Source organism: Theropithecus gelada, chromosome 7b (assembly GCF_003255815.1).
Source record: "Theropithecus gelada isolate Dixy chromosome 7b, Tgel_1.0, whole genome shotgun sequence".
In the NCBI taxonomy this organism is placed as follows: domain Eukaryota; kingdom Metazoa; phylum Chordata; class Mammalia; order Primates; family Cercopithecidae; genus Theropithecus; species Theropithecus gelada.
Genome location: NC_037675.1, coordinates 100,927,309 through 100,944,500, shown reverse-complemented (window position 1 = coordinate 100,944,500; position 17,192 = coordinate 100,927,309). Strand labels below are relative to the sequence as shown.

Here is a 17,192-nt window from a genome sequence, read left to right as displayed (position 1 = left end):
TTTTTTTGAGACGGAGTCTCACTGTGTCTCCCAGGCTGGAGTGCAGTGGCGCGATCTCGGCTCACTGCAAGCTCCGCCCCCCGGGTTCACGCCATTCTCCCGCCTCAGCCTCCCAAGTAGCTGGGACTACAGGCGCCCGCTACCGCGCCCGGCTAGTTTTTTTGTATTTTTGGTAGAGACGGGGTTTCACCATGTTAGCCAGGATAGTCTCGATCTCCTGACCTTGTGATCCACCCGCCTCGGCCTCCCAAAGTGCTGGGATTACAGGCTTGAGCCACCGCGCCCGGCCGGTAACTTCATTTCATTGCTACAGGTGATACTGTTTTCCACTTATTATTTTCACTTTGTAGCATGCTTACTGCATAAAATTTTACACTCAGTTACATCTTCTCCTCCACCGAACACTTCACATATGTCAAAAATTATACACGACTGTTGTCTTCAAGTAGAAATCAATCCCTATGTTTTTCTAAACCTTAAACTTCAGGAAGTCATTAGGAATGTTTGTACAGTATGTATATAGCTTTTATTTCAAGTTGGCTTAATTCAAAAACTATTGATGAAGCCAAATCAAAACTTTGCTTCTTCATATAGTGTGCACCTACGGTCCCTCAGTCTAAGGTCAGTTTAGCTCTTCATGACCTGGAAGGGTTATACTTTTATTCTTAGTTCTCAATGGTATATCTTTCATGACTAAAGATTAAGCTGACTTTAGTAGGTCTAAGTATTTGCCATTTTCTCTTGCTGGACAATGAACTACAAGCTGGCTCTTTTCACTAATGTGCCTCTAGTTTGCAAATGCTGGTAGCCTGCTCTGAGAGGTCTCTCTTCTCTTGGCAAGTTGGACGGTCTAGGATGATGGCAGGTCTTCTGATAACCAGCTTGGCGTGAATGAGCTTTGGATGTTTCATTGTATTCACTGGTCTGTTTACTTCAGTATTAACTAAGTAGTGCAGCTTTGCTTCAAAATTTGATGAGATTTTCAGTGGTTGTGAGTCACTAAAATACTCTCTTCATATAGATGGAGCCATTTTTTGTCAATTTGTTTAAGAGCCAGGTCTCTTCGTAACCGCCTGAAATAAACTGCCTTAGATGCTGGGACACTAAGGGGATTATATTATACCACCTTCTGTGTAGTAAACGGTGTCATTGTAAACATCTCAGGAATTAGAGAACATTCTAAAAGTAAACTCTTAATTGAGAAGTTTTCTCAAGAGTAGTAGAATTTCTACATGACTAATAAGAACAATTTGTGTCATTTATAATGTAATGAGTACAAATATCCTTTTTAAAAACAACAGCATTCTTAGAGCACTAATCTTTTTAAAGAAATTATTCCTCTTTATTGAAAAATTTAGTTAACCACTATCAAACATGGAACATTCAAATGTGAAATTAACAAGGTAATCAAATGTCTGCACAGTTGATATTTTTTCCACAATTAAGTCAATCTGAATATTTGAAAAAAGTATCAGGATTTAGAAATCAAACTGGTTACTTTTCTGTCAAAAGTATGAAACTGAGGAGAGCAAAATGTGTCTGGTCACATATATAAGTTCTTTTATTTTATATCGGATTTTTTTTTCCTTTTGTGACACAGGGTCTCGCTGTCACCCAGGCTGGAGTGTAGTGGCATGATGATGGCTTACTGCAGCCTTGACCTCCAGGCTCAAGCGATCCTCCCACCTCAGCCTCCCCAGTAGCTGGGATTACAGGCATGTGCCACCACGCCTGGCTAATTTTTTGTATTTTTTGTAGAGATGAGGTTTCGCCATGTTGGTAAGGCTGGTCTCAAACTCCTGGAGTCAAGTGATCCGCCCGCCTTGTCCTCCCACAGTGCTGGGATTACAGGCGTGAACCACCTCGCTCGGCCTGGAGACATTTTTTTATTGCTGAATTGGGAGTGTGGGGTGCCACTGGCATCTAGGTTAGAGTTGCTGCTACAATTCTACATATAGGACAGCCCCTTCAACAAGGCATTTTCCAGCCCCAAATGTTAGAAGTGCTGAGGCTGAGAAACCCTGCTTTGTATTTGTATACAGAACAAAGCACCTCAGATACGTATGATTGAGAAAATCACAGTCCTTCCCGCCTAATGATTGGAAGCCTGAGGCCTACCAACACTGGTTGTGAGTGACTTTCGTCATTTTCTCAGAATGTCTTCTCCTAATTCTAGATCCAGATCCCTTCCTGGGTATAACTGCATGCTGTGGTGAGGAGAAGGTATTTTAGAGCATTTTTTGGTCACTGGCATTTAACACATAGCCCTTCTTTTTAAGAACCTACAAATAAAATACCAGGTTTAGAGATACTTGACTTATTAAGGATACAAAACAGGGGAACAAACACTGAAAAAATGTAAACCTAAGATTCAGGTTATAAAATCATGCGGATTTGGAGTAAGGAGCTGAGTTGAGATCCTTGGCATTGCATGTTGCAAATGAAATACGCATGATGGGCTGGAGTCAGTTCTCTGTGTTAGCTGGGGGACTTCACAGGAAGGAGCATTTGAGTGATGGGAGGGAAGGAACCCTGGCCCCTGGACTGGGCAGTCCTGACTGAGTATGGTTAGGAAGAGTTGAAACAGCTGCATCCACTGTCCAAGTGAGAGACGCTGTGGCTGCGTGGAAAGAGCACGTACTTTGTAGTAAGACAAAAACCTGCATTCTATAGCTCATTTGCTGTTTACATATAATTTGAAATTAAATATAATTTGGAATTAGTTGCTTTACTTCTGAGTTTGTTTCCCAATCTGTAAGATAAAAATATGAAGACCTGTTTTTTCCTGTGACCATTGTCAGCCCAAGTTGGATTGTTTATCAAAGCAACTAGCCTGCTGCCAGGCTAGTTGTTGTTAGGAGTCATTTTCCTCTGGGAAACTGTGGAAATGGTAGGGTGAAGCTCCCTCAGCAAGTGCAGTGTGGTAACTGAGAGGGTGGGCTCTGGAGCCAGTCTGCTAGGGCTGAAATCCCTGCAGCACCACTTAGAACTGTGCCATTTTGGGCCGGTCTCTGTGCCTTCCTTCCCGTATCTGTAAAGGGGGTTAGTGGAGTGCCTGATTCCCAGGGTTGCTGAGGGAGCAAAGTGAGTTGATCCGTGGTGAGGCCGTTAGTACTGTGCCTAGCACACAGTGCTCATTGTAGAAATGCTCTGTTTATGCTATTTCCATTTTGCGTTTGACCCTCAGGCCATGTTATTTGGTTTTGTTTTGTTTTAAATCACTTCTCCTTCTGTCCGTACAGTATCTTAAGTTAGTATTTCTTAGTGTTTTCTACTAAAACAAAACTGGTGGCCAAAGATAACATTCCTGCAAGTCTAGGGGCTGAACCCATAGTGACTCATCACAAGCTCAAAGTTGCTGTCAAGCCTGGGCAACCCATCTCTACAAAAAATTAGCCAGGTGTGGTGGCATGCACCTGTAGTCTCAGCTACTTGGGAGGCTGAAGTGGGAGGTTGGCTTGAGCCTTAGAGGTAAAGGCTGCAGTGAGCTATGGTCACACCACTGCATTCCAGCTTGGGCAACAGAGCAAGATCTTGTCTAAAAAAAATAAATTGCTCCCAAGATTCATGTTTTTGTTACTGGTTTTTGTACTCGTGTTTTTAAATCTTAAAAATTCATGCAAATGATAATGTTTGCTATTTTTAAAACTATGTTAAGTGACTTACCATCAAGTGAGATGGATATTGCAGGAAAACAACCCTACTTTCTCCTAAGACCTCGGGTTGTCTCACGCTGCAGTGTGAGAAGTGCAGCCTTTACCTGTAGTAAGTGCCATTAAGCTGACCCGTGGGCAGTTCAGATGTGGTTTTTTTTCAGAAGAAGAAAATGTAACGGTCATTTAACATGGGTAAAACTATTCAGCTGAAGGGATCATTACATATTGAAAATACGTAATAATGAGCTTTTGTGTGTGTGTGTGTTTTGTTTTTTTTTTTTTTTGAGATGGAGTCTTGCTCTATCACCTAGGCTGGAGTGTGGTGGCGCAATCTCAGCTCACTGCAACCTCTGCCTCCTGGGTTCAAGCGATTCTCCTGCCTCAGCCTCGTGAGTAGCTGGGGTAACAGGTGCCCGCCACCACACCCAGCTAATATTTTGTATTTTTAGTAGAGACGGGGCTTCACCATGTTGGCCAGGCTGGTCTTGAACTCCTGATCTCTGGTGATCTGCCCACCTTAGCCTTCCAAAGTGCTGGGATTACGGGCATGAGCCACTGCACCCGGCCAGTAATGAGTTTTTGTAGAACATTTCTTAATGATTTAAAGTAAGTTCCTGTTGGAATAGGAGCTGTAGGCGGCCTGGAATGAGGTGCACTGCTGTGACAATTAGGCAGGAATAGGCTGTGGGCTAAGAGCTTTTGAATGAGGGTTCATGACAAAGGAAAACAGACTTAAGCAAAAGTTATCTTTTTAAAAAATTGTCTTTTGAGTCTAGTTGTTTTTCATCTCTTCTAAAAGTCTTAAGTAATAAATTGGAGTGAACACAAATGTAAACATTTCATTGCTATTGTTTTATAAGAGTATCATATTTTCTTATCTCAGTACCAAACCGTCTATCTTTCCCATGCTTTTCCAGGATCAGATGTTAGGCCTTTGCTCCTTTTAGTAGGTCACCTCGTCAGTGCATTGTCACTCAGGGAGAGAGAGAGGATTATTACATCAGTTCCCAGTTCATAGTCCATTACTGTGACCTGCTCTCAGTTTTTTCTGTTTCTGGCATTGAGGCTGTTAACCTTTTCCAAGGTCATGGGGACCCTCTCCCCAGAGAAATGGACATGTGTACTATATCACAAACATTTGTAGATCATTTGGTGGGGTGCTGTGATTTCAAGAAACTCGTTTTCCATTTTTATCTGTGATTTCCCATTTAAAATAATTTTCTTGGGGGCCTGTACCGAGCTCTGCATCTGAACTGAAACCTATTTTTTTTTCCCCCCAATCTACCTGCTGGCTTGGAGGTCTACAGGCCATGGCTCGCAGCCCCTGTCTCTGGGTACTTTGGGAGTGACAGCAAGCACGATTCAGTTCTGTGCATCCCCGGTGATGATCCTGGTGATCCTGATTTTTGGGAAAGGAGCATGGAGAAGTAATAATAGTCCATTCAATCTTACAGCTTGCTTCAGGCTTTTAGGGTTTTTAATTCCAAAAGCACCAGTACTAACTTCTAGTATTTATACATTTTTTCACGTAGATTTCTCTGTATTGCATTTTTTATTTATTGTTTTTCTCTCTTTGGTGGTGGTGGCCTAAAAACTAGAAAAATAATTTCCTGTGGTGTGTCCTCCCAGCAGATTTCCTTGATCCAGGACCTTTTAGTGTGGGCACTTCGTTCAGATCACCTTTTGTCTTTAACTTGCTTTTATAGTTTATTTAAAACAAAGTCTTGGGCTAGGCACAGTGGGCTTACGCCTGTAATCCCAGCACTCTGGGAGGCCGAGGCAGGCAGATCATGAGGTCAAGAGTTTGAAACCAGCCTGGCCAATGTGGTGAAACCTCATCTGTACTAAGAATACAAAAATTGGCCGGGCGTGGTGGCGTGTGACTGTAATCCCAGTTACTTGTGAGGCTGAGGCAGGAGAATTGCTGAACCCAAGAGGCAGAGAGAGGTTGCAGTGAGCACAGATCGCGCCACTGCACTCCAGCCTGGGCGACAGAGCAAGACTCCGTTTTGGGAAAAACAAACAAACAAAAAAAAGAAGTCTTTCTGGGCCCCTGCTCTTCCTCATTTGTGTGGTAGGGGCTTGAGCTTTACGAGTTTTGAGGACTCCTTCCAGTTTTTACATTGTAAAATGTAAAACACCTGTATGAACACCTGAAAGCTACATACAGTATATGTCAAACATCTTCTTGACATCTCCTTCATGAGATGTTTGACACACACTCTATGTATCCTTCAGGTGTTCGACAGATGATAGTGTGTAACCAGAAGCCTCAAGTTCCAGGAATTTTGAGAGCATTCCTTGTATTAAGATACAGCACCTGGGCAGGTGCGGTGGCTCACTCCTGTTATCCCAGCACTTTGGAAGTCTGAGGTGGGAGGATGGCTTGAGCTCAGGAGTTCGAGATCAGTCTGGGCAACATGGCAAAATCCCATCTCTACTAAAAATACAAAAACGAGGTAGGCATGGTGGTGCACGCCTATAGTTCCAGCTACTTGGGAGGCTGAGGCAGGAGAATCGCTTGGACACAGGAAGTTGAGGCTGCAGTGAGCCGTGATCACACCACTGTACTTCAGCCTGGGTGGCAGAGCGAGACCCTGTCTCAAAAAAAGAAAAAAAGAAAAAAGATACAGCACCTGCTGGTGAAACATCATACTGCAGCTTGATGGTTGAGGAATGTCTACACCCAAACTCCAGAAGCTAAGTTTAGAAATTGTGGCTGAGCCAAAGGCTAGAAGAGGCTTGTATGAAATGGAGCTAAAATTTATGTCAGTTTGTGAAACAGAGGCCAGGGAAGAAGAGAGGACTCATGGTGAAAGGCTGAACTTGGCATTTAAAACTGTTACAACTTTAACCCTATAAAAATACTAGCAGATCAGAACATACCAAAGTTCAGCTCTAAGTTCAGACTTTACATGGAAATGGATGACCAGTTTGTGATAGAAATAAACGGTAAAGTAGGGTTTGGCTTAAACCCTATTTTGAAGTACTATAATTGTGTGAAAGCAAAGTATATCCTATCAGATTTTGCTTACCTTAACGTAGTTGAATGATTAGCTCAGATGTTTTTCATCTATGCTAATGAAAGAGAAATTAATAGACCCTGTGAATGAACTGTTTAATTGATAATCAGTATCATGTAATGGACCCGGCGCTATGACATAGGGTGCCAGCTTGTCTGAAGATTAGCTTATCTTAGAGACATGTACATTTTTCTATGTTGTTGAGATTGAATGTATTGCTTTTTAAGTAAATACAAGCATATAGGGTTTAACAGAATAGAAGCATATCTATTAAATTGATTACTACTATTTATCAGTTGATCTCATCACTTAAGTGATTTGTCACACCTTACTTGGATTTCTTCCTTTGTGTTGATCCAACCATTTGAGAGGTGCAGGGGAAGGTATGGAGATGGAGAAACTCATATGTGTATCAACTGCCATGAATTTTGTTTCAAGGCAAGCATCATTGCAGCAGCCTCCCCGTTTTCCTGCCTTATGCTTCAGGATGGAGTAAGGCAATTTCAAGTTGGCCATCTTCCTCGAACAGGCAACTCCTACCTAGCCAGGGCTGAGTGGCAGAAGAGACAACCAGCCATGTTCACAACTTACTGTTGCTGCAGCCTGCCTCTGAAAACAGGGCCCGCCAAGAGGCAGAGGAAGATGTCACTTTTGGTTCTTGGCATCCTGTGGCAGTTGTGGCTAAATACAAACATTTCCCGCTGTTCTACTTGTCTCTGACAGAGCTACACAAGAATAGCACAAGATGTGAATTTCCAGAGATGTATTTAGCCTATGTTTTCATAAAGCTCTCATCTACATTTAGAAATCTGATAATACATGAGGCCTTCAGGAATGCGTACCAAATTAGAGTGAAAACCTCTGGGCATCAGCTGAAAGATCCCAAGGCCCTGAAATTCACGGAAAGGGTTTAGACACTCAGTAGCATACACTGTATATAGCTATGTGTCCTTTAGCACTGTAAGGGAAAATACACATATGCTTTATATAACTTTGACTCCTCTGGTGGCAGAGGTTGTGTACAGGAGTGTCCTAGTTTATGCACAGATTATATTCCAAATTGTCGCTCTGACTTGGCGTGGGGTTCCTCTCCCTATTCAGCTTCTGCCATTCTGTTGGTTCCTCTGAAGTGTGAGGTATCACACCAGGGATGGGGACTAGTATTTCTGGGGATATGAAGTTTGTTTGTTTTTTAACTTTTTATTTTGAAATAATTCTAGACTTACCCAACAGTTGCAAAATTTGTGCACAGTTCTTCTATATACACTTCACCTAGCTTCACTTAAAGTTAACATCTTACACAACCTTCAGTTTAATGATCTAAACCAGGAAGTCAACCTTGGTACAGTACTATTAATTAATCTGCAGACCTTGTTTGAATTTCATCAGTTGTCCTGGCACTAATGCCCTTTTTTCCTTTCCAGAATCCCATATTGCGTTTAGTTGTCGAATCTTCTCAAATCACTTCCAGCCTGGGATAGTTCCTTGGTCTCTCCTTGTCTTTCATGACCCTGACACTTTAGAAGAGTACTGCTGGCCTGGCTGGTTACTTTGTAGAGGTCCCTCAACATGCATTTGCCGGATATTTTAGGTGTAGACTGAAATTATGCATTTTGGGCAAGAATACCATGGAAGTAAAGTGTGTCGTCCTTAGGGAATATGTGAATCAATATGTCTTTTTGGTTTTTCCATCACAAGTTACTATTTTTCTGTTATAATTAGTGAATACCTTATAGAAAGATACTTTGAGACTATGCAAATATCCTGTTTCTCACCATCCTTTCATCCACTGGTTTTTGTATCTATCATGATTTTTGTCTGTGATAGTTACTACTGTAGTGTTTGCCAAGCGGTGATTTTCTGTCTCTGTTATTTCTTCTACATGTAATCTTTGGAATTTTACTAAAAGGAAGAGCTGTACCTTCTTCCACATTTATTATTCAGCTGTTCATATCAGTATGGACTCATGGATATTTATTTTATTTGATAGACTCTGTAATCCATTACTATATATTTGATACAAAAATTGTTTTAGATGGCTCTTCATGTAAAGATACCTGATTTCCTCGTCACTTATAATTTGAGAATATGTGTCTTGTGCAGTTTTTGCCATAAAGTTAAATGCATGGAGATACTTAATAAAAAATTGCTGAAATTGATGCATAACACAGCAGATCATTTATAAAGGTCACTTGGCCTCAGAATTCAAAGAGTGGCTGTGGCCGCTGCTTCCTGCTTTCCATTTTCCTGAGCTCAGTTTCACTTAAATGTTTCCTAGAAGCAAACGTGTTCCATATGTGACATTTTTTGTTCTCAGCCAACTTCGTGATAACATTGCATCTGATAACTGAGGGGTATGGGCTACAAATTGAGGAGGGACGGAATAGAGTCAAAGATGATGGTGAGGGTGCGAGGTGGCCAGTTTCATAGGCTGGAGGTGTTGGGGTTAATGAGCTATAAATCTAGATTTAATCCTTGCATTCTGTGGTCATGGGAACTGGGTAGATATTTTGGGGCATAGAAGGGAAAGAATGATGTCTGTTTTCAGGTTGTTCATCTGGATTGGCTAGAGGACTTTTCCAGGGGGGTAGGTAACATTCTTCACAGTGTGCCCCTGGAACTGTTCTTTTGGAGTGGCTCTTTTCCACGTTGTAGGAAACCTGTGGCTACAGATGGAAGACACTGCGTGAGAAGGGGGCTGAAGCTGTACTAAGAGCTGCAGACGACGCTTCCGCTACTGCCACTGTAATGAGGACAGTGGATTCAGTAAGAATGACTCTCCCTGGTGCAGTGTCACCTCTCTTCTCAGGCTTTGATCCTTACCGTTACCGGGTGAGGGAGTTTGAGTCCTCATTTCTCAGATGGGGAATGGGAGAAGTTGAGCAGGCTGCCAGAGGCTTGTGGTACCTGCATCCTGGAACTGGACTCCGAGCAGGTCTGTTAGACCCAAAACCTGTGCTCCTAGCCACAGGGGCTCACCAAACCACTGTCTTAGTCTTTAAGGTCGTACCTGGTCTTAATTTTGGGATAAAGAAATAGTCTAGTTTTAAGGGCCTAGCAATCTTGTTTAAAATCTTCTCTCTTGCGCTAGTGTTTCACAGAAAGCTGGGCGTGGCCCTGCTGGCCGAGAACTCCGCGCCTGTCAGTCCAGCCTGTGAGCTTGCTGGCAGTCTCTTCCAGCTTCCTAAAGGAGATCGTTCCAGCTCTTTCGTTTTACTCTGTGTTGGGATTGAAAGATACTCATTCTTAGAGGAACTAATACGCCTATTTGCTTTTTTCCCCCATGCTATGAGGAAGCTGGTTGTGCTCTATTTTTTCTTTTATTGTTATCCTTACCGGTTCAACTTATTTAATGATACAAAGACTGAAAAAACTAGGACTTAGGACATCAGTCCAGGCTTGCCTGTTCTCTGGAGAGTTGCTGGTGCCTTTATAAAGTTTGGTAGAGCCACTGGTTGTCTTGGTGAAATTCCCTGACCTGTGACCTTGCCTGTTCCTGATAGCTGACCTTGAGATTAACTTGGGTTCAGTGTGCAAGCACTGCCTTATTGTGTGCTATTTAACATTTCCAATTTTGTGAATTACTCATTCTAAACATGTATCTCATTTTCATCATTTCCATAAATGAAAACTGTAGCTATGTCATTCAAAAAAATCTGTGCTTTTAACTATGTTCTTGTTTTGTAAATGTTATAGATCACATGGAGACTTCACCTTCTGTGAATTTAGTGTTCTTCATTTTTTCTATTTTGTCCAGCTTTAGTTCCAGTGGCTTTTGGGGGACTGAAGAAATGAAATGGGCTGGGCGTGGTGGCTCACTCCTGTAATCCAAGCACTTTGGGAGGCTGAGGTGGGTGGATCACCTGAGGTCGGGAGTTTGAGACCAGCCTGGCCAGCATGGTGAAACCCCGTCTCTACTAAAAAATACAAAATTAGCTGGGCGTGGTGGCATGCACCTGTAGTCCCAGCTGCTTGGGAGGCTGAGACATGAGAATTGCTTGAACACGGGAGGCAGAGGTTGCAGTGAGCCAAGCTTGCACCACTGCACTCCAGCCTAGGCGACAGAGTAAGACTCTGTCTCAAAAAAAAAAAAAAAAAAAAAAAAAAAGAAATGAAATGCTTTTTCTCTGTCCTTGGGGTTCTGCCTGGGGTCTTCTCGGTGGTGTGTGTCCCTGCCTTAGAACCTGGGGCAGGGTGCCCCTAGAGTACACTGATGTGTCCACCTGAGGCGGGTGTGAGTTCCCAGGTCAGACCCCAGCATCTCCATCCTGCCCTGGGGACTGGCAACGCTTCTGCTCTGTCTTCCTCACTGACCCTTCTCACTGGAAGCCCTCCTGTTAAACCATGGCCTTCCTCCTCCTCTTCCTCTCTTTACCTGACTGTGGTCCTTGGCCCCTTTAGGAAAACTGTTGCTTTTGTCAATCAGTTTGGGAGCTGATGTCCAGCAAAGTGATGCACGTTGTCCCCAGCCTCCCACCTTACCTGTGACACAGGTGTTTGGGAGTAGAAGCACCCATAGGGACATGGAAAACAGACTTAAAGGGCAAACAGTTACCATGGAGTCCCAAGTGATGTAACTTGGGGCTGGCATCCTAACCAAGGAGGGTTAGGCAATGCCCGCTATGGGCCGAGCACTGTAAGACTTTTCTTACTTTCTGTTCTTATATAAGGAGTTGTCTGGAACTGTACCTTCCTAGAATAATCTGAGACAGAATTAACCAAATTAGAAGAAACCGCCAACACCAGGTCTAGGCTGTCATTGATAGTTTAATTTGTATACTGAGAAGTCAGAATAGAGGCCAGAAATACAGGGCGCACTCCCAAGACGGTGTTCCTTTGCACCTCCAAATGCCAGTGGTGGGCTGAGGGTCCTGACGGAGGCTCCCGTTACCCTCACCATCCCTCCAGAGCTGGGCATTGTCCCCATTTTATTAGCGAGGAAGCAGGTGTAGGAACAGGAAAGCTCTCCAGAGCCACTGATAAGCCCAGACAAGGCGGAAGCTCAGACCTGTCTGACCCTAGACACAATTTTTCCTCCATCTCCTCTGTCTCCACAGGTCTGTCCCGTTCTGTGATTCCTTCTCTCCCCAACTCCAGTCCCAACTTTGCTTGTCCTGGGTCTTCGCCACAAGTCTGATCAATAACAGCTTTGTGAAAATCCCTAGAAGTTTAAAAACAAAAGAAATTTCAAAAAATTCCTTTTTGAAACCTGCTTTAAAACAAAAGAAAACCTAAGATTCTTCCCTGAGTAGATTCTCTATCCTCTGGGACAGGATTTTTAGACCTTGTGTTTGTTTCGTTTTTCATCTGTATGATAGAAGAGGGAACCTGCTGATGTTTCTGAGGTGACCCTAAGTACCCTTAGGAGAACACTTCCACATTACACACGTTTATAATCACTCACATTTGTTGATATTGGTGTACCCACACTCTGGTGTCCCTGAAGAACTGTGCTGTTTTTGTAATTTCTTCTGCTGTAAATGGTTTAGACTGCAGCCATCCCGTGGCCACCCTTTGTAGCTATAATCTACTCTCAAGGAAGAAAACGGAGGTGAGAAAAGCACAAAAAAGAGGAAGGGGATAGAGGAACCTCCAGGACACCAGTTATTATTAATATATAACTTTGAGTCTGGGACCTCTCAGCAACCCAGTGTGGAAGCAGAGTTGTGACTTTTCACCCCTGCTGCATTTTAACGTCAAGTGAATAGTAGAGTGGCTTAACTTCCGTTGAACTTGAGTGAATTGATAGTGAGTTGGTGAAATGATTGTCTTAACAGAAACGCTGTTGCTGATGGTCTTTGTAGACAGAGAGTGAGGGCATAGCATATTCTGTTGTCATTCGTTTATAAGGTGCCATTGATTAGACCAAGTTCAGGTCCAGTCTTCTTGATTTCTTCAAATTTGAGAGCCTGAGTATTGGTGAGGCTTGGCTGCTGCTATTCATTTGGCATATTTGCCAAGGAGGATTAGATAACTGTCTGCATTTGCATCGCATATTACCTCTACCTGGAATTGATATGGCCTGAACAGTTCTTGAATATTTTTTGCTTCATTTGAGTCCCTATGGGCTTACAGTCCACTTCAGGTGGACCGTATCTTTTACCATCATGGCCTTTTTAAAAATACATTTTTTCAATATGGTTAAAAACATTTTCTTTAATTGACAAATGATAATTGTACATATTCATGACATAATCAAGGTTTTTTTTTTTCTTGAGACAAAGTCTAGCAGTATTACCCAGGCTCAGCCTCAGCTCACTGCAGCCTCCACCTTCCAGGCTCAAGCCATCTTCCCACCTCAGCGTGCACCACCACGTCCAGCTAATTTTTAATTTTTTTTTGTAGAGATGAGTTTTCACCGTGTTGCTCAGGCTGGTCTCAAATTCATAAGCTGAAGCGATCCGCCCGCCTCAGCCTCCCAGTGTGCAGGGGTTACAGGTGTGAACTACCGCACCTGACCCATTGGTGATGTTTTCATACATATAATGTATAAGATCAGATCAGATGGGTAATTAGCGTATCCATCATCTCAAACGTTTTTCATTTCTTTGTGTTGGGAATGTTCAATATCCTCCTTGCTATCTGAAACTATAAAATGTGTTATTGTTCACTATGGCCATCCTACAGTGCCATAGGACAAAAATATGGAACTCTTGACTAGTTTGTGTGTCATCCTTGCGCAGGTGCCATGCTCATCTTCCCAGTATTATTCCAATTTTAGTATATGTGCTGCCTAAGTGAGCACGGAAATTCGTTTTAGCTGTAAGTTTGTGCTGGGCAGATTATCCAATAAAAGTGCCCTTGTAATCGAATAGTTCTGAAATAGCCTTGTGAGTGGCAGATCCCCTGACTGCCCTGTCTGTTGTGAATGGCAGATGCCCTGACTGCCCTGTCTGTTCTTCACCCAGCCTGCCAGCTTTGCCTTTTCCACTGATGTGTTTGTGGGATGCAGTGGACCCCAGAAGAACAGGACCTCAGATTTCAAGCTTGTGACCCACTAGCTCAGCCTGACCAGGTTAAATTGGTATCTTAGGTTCCCTGTAGAAAGGGTCTGTGAATGTCTGCCAGCCAGGCTGCGTGGGAGTAAAGAAGGTGATGTCTGTGACAGGCCCAGCACTCAGGGACTGAGTCCTGCGCCAATGCAGGAGCTGTGTACTCAGCAGCGTAGGCCCAGCCTCCTTCCAGGAGTCATGGCCCCACTCGAGATCTGATTTTGCAAGGCAGCCCTTTCCAGTGCAAGAAGACTGTAGTTAGAAAGCCATTCCTTACACTGAGGCAAAATAGGCCTCCCTGTAACCTTCATCTTACAGTTTTGTTTCTGTTTTTAGAGCAAGAAAGTCAGTCTTGTCTTCTGCAGCATGAGAGTTCTTTTTACTCACCAGTGAAGCATTCATAACCTCTGTCAGGCACCTGCGTGGAATTACAGGTTTACAGAATTAATCAGAATAAATCCTGTCTTCCAAAGCTTACATTCTAGTCATATATAGTTCAACAAAAAGTGATGTCAGGACACAGATTTAAAACAAAATAATGGGGCCAGGCACAGTGGCTCACGCCTGTAATCCCAGTACTTTGGGGAGCCGAGGTGGGCGGATCACTTGAGGTCAAGAGTTCGAGACCAGCCTGGCCAACATGGTGAAACCCCATCTCTCCTAAAAATACAAAAATCACCCAGGCATGGTGGCATGCACCTATAATCCCAGCTACTCAGGAGGCTGAGGCAGGAGAATTGCTTGAACCCGGGAGGTGGAGGTTTGAGTTGAGATCATGCCACTATACTCTAGCCTGGGCAACAGAGTGACACTCCGTCTCAAAAGAAAAAAAAAAAAATTATGGGAGTTCAGAGAAGGAAGATTGCTTTCATGGAGAAATTTGAGGAGGATGTTTTATTTTTGTTTTTAAATGGGAAAAGTGGCATTTGGAGAAAATGTTCATGATATAAAAACCCACATTTTCTTAGAGCCTTATAAAATGTGTTCACGTCCAGCTTCACAGCTTGCCCTCATAATAACCTTGTAATATACGTCTGTAACTCTCCCTGTCAGAAGATAAGAAAGTGAGGCTCAAAGGGGCAGCTTGTCCAAGGCAATTGGGGTCTGTGCCACAACATCAGAGCCCCTGTCCGCGTCAGGGTGTGTGGTTGGTGGGCGTTCTTTGGGCCGTTGTTCCAGTGTCTTAGAGATGCGCCTGGATGTTCGCTCCCCTCTTAACCTGGCAGTCAGTACCTGTCAGCACGAACGTTTGACTCTTGAACAGCACGGAGGGCAGTGATGCTGACCCCACCCCTTGCAGTCGAAATCCATATAACTTCTAACTCCCCAGAAACTTAACTACTAGTAACTACTGTTGACCAGAGACCTTACCAATAACGCAAATAGTTGATTAACACATATGTTGTCTGCTAAATGTATTACATAGTGTATTCTTACAGTAAAGTAAGCTGGAGGAAAGAAAACATTATTAAGAAAATCAGAAGGGAGAGAAAATATATTTCCTATTCATTAGTGGGAGTGGGTTATCATCAAGGTCTTCATCTTTGTCATTGTCACATTGAGGAAGAGGAGGAGAAGGGGTGGGTCTTGCTGTCTCAGGAGTGGCAGATCTGGAAGAAAATCTATTTATAAGTGGACTCACTCAGACATACCCACGTGGTTCAAGGGTCACCTGTATATTCCTTCATTTGTCTGTCTTCCCAACTTGAATGTAAACCCACTGAGGACAAGGACTTTGCTGCATTCTCATCTAGAATGTGCCTAACACAGAGATGGTGCTCTGTAATTGTCTGTTGGATGAGTAAAGCACTCAGTAGCCAAAACAACAGACAACTAACATTTGATAAAACTCAGCCAGAAACTGTGTGTATGTCATTTCATTCTTTTAATAACCCAATGCGAAGGTATGATTACTGTTATTTTACTGAGGAACTGAGGCTCCCTGAAGCTTCACAGCCAGGAAGTGGCTAGGCTGGGGCTAATTGAGATCTGATGTAGAGCTGGTGTGCTCAGCCAGCATGCTGCGTCCTCCATGGCTGCTTCATAGTCAGAACTCATGCCGTGGGCATCTGCGCACCAGAGGTCATGAGTTGTGGTCTGGAGAGATTGGGACTGTTTAAAATGCCTGGGGGCTTTCTTACCATGATTTCTCTCACTTTAGGTTCGTTTTCCTTAGCCATGACTCCGTCACCCAGTCCTGGCCCCTCTTCTTTCTTCCAAAGGGTCCCTGTGCTCTTGACCTCCTCAGTGTGGCTCCACCGAGGGGCTCTTTTTGGAATATGAATAGTAATTCATGTTTCCCCACTGACTTTTCCTTACACCGAGAACAAACTTAGAGGGCTGGGCTGCCCCGATGGCCCTGCCTCTGCTGCGGCCTCATCAGGGGCCGCTTCCTCCCTCACTGCAGTCCGCTCCCTCTGGTGGTGATCAGGGCCCAGGACTCGCCAGCCTCTCCTCCTCAGGACTTGGCTGTGGACCCCCTTCCTGCCTGCTGCAGGCTTCTCTGGGTTCTTCTGCCTTCGGCATAGAGTGTCTTCTGACTGTGAAGACCCCTTGACGCCTGTGCTAGCGTGCTGTTTTGTCCCCTTGCAGATATGTGACTGCCTGTGACTGCTTTTGTGTTTGTCATCTGTCCCCTTCCCTGGAGTTTGAGCTTTATGAGCGGGACCTTTCTCTGCTGGCCCCACCGTGGCACTGCTGCCTAGCCTAGTGCCTGTCACACAGGAGGGCTCAAGCAGGGCTGGTTGAATGGGGAACCGATTGCCTTGTCCTCCACGTGTAAGTCACATGTGGCCAGGCTCTCTGAGGGCAGTGAGCCCTCTGTGCACACAGAAGCACCTGATTAGGTCCTGTGGTTCAGTGGTAAGTGCTATAAGGAGATATAAAAGGAGTGAGGTCCAGCCCATCTGCCACACCCTACGCTGGGTCCCCACTGGGCTGGGGCCTCACAAACAGACAGCTTTTCCCAGTTTGTACAAAGGTCCCAGTTGGACACTTTTGTCCCTCTCTGATGGGTTTACCCCTGCTGGGATGAATGTTAAATCTGAGAGGACCTCAGAGCGGTAGCTTAAGTGAGGATTGCTGAGGGTGACCGCATACTGTTGCTCTGCTCACAGGCCTCATTGGCCCTGAGCATTGGTGTTCCTGTCCTTTCTTTCTCTGTCTTGCGAGAGATGAAATTCACAGTGAGGGAGGAATTTATCAGATCCTCAGCTTTTATTAGATTTAATCTAGCAGCTCTCCAGATAACTTGTTTATGTTTTCTTGGGCTATTGTATTTTTTTCTCTCTCTTTTTTTTAAGTGCTTTCTGTATTCTCCAAAAGATGGAGTGATGTGAAATATACTCCCACAACACTGTCAAAGCGCTGTTTGTTCTTTTCTTTCTCACCCAGTGTTCCCTACAAGGCCTCTTCCCCCCACATTCCGAGAGCTCTCTTCAGGTACACCCTGTGCCATCTTTCTGCACCTTCTTACTGGCTCTGTTTTTAAACGCACAAGCTCCCATTGCCACATTCCACCC

General features: G+C 44.0%; 1 protein-coding gene and 1 non-coding gene across 5 annotated transcripts in view; one reads left to right on the top strand and one right to left on the bottom strand.

Annotated features, from left to right (window-relative positions):
* The window catches only part of SETD3 (SET domain containing 3), an 85,659-nt gene that overhangs the window by 24,243 nt on the left and 44,224 nt on the right, over positions 1-17,192 (top strand). The window lies entirely within an intron of this gene.
* LOC112629654 lies at positions 13,318-13,424 on the bottom strand. The gene has a single exon (XR_003120732.1). It is a non-coding gene; the product is annotated as a U6 spliceosomal RNA (small nuclear RNA).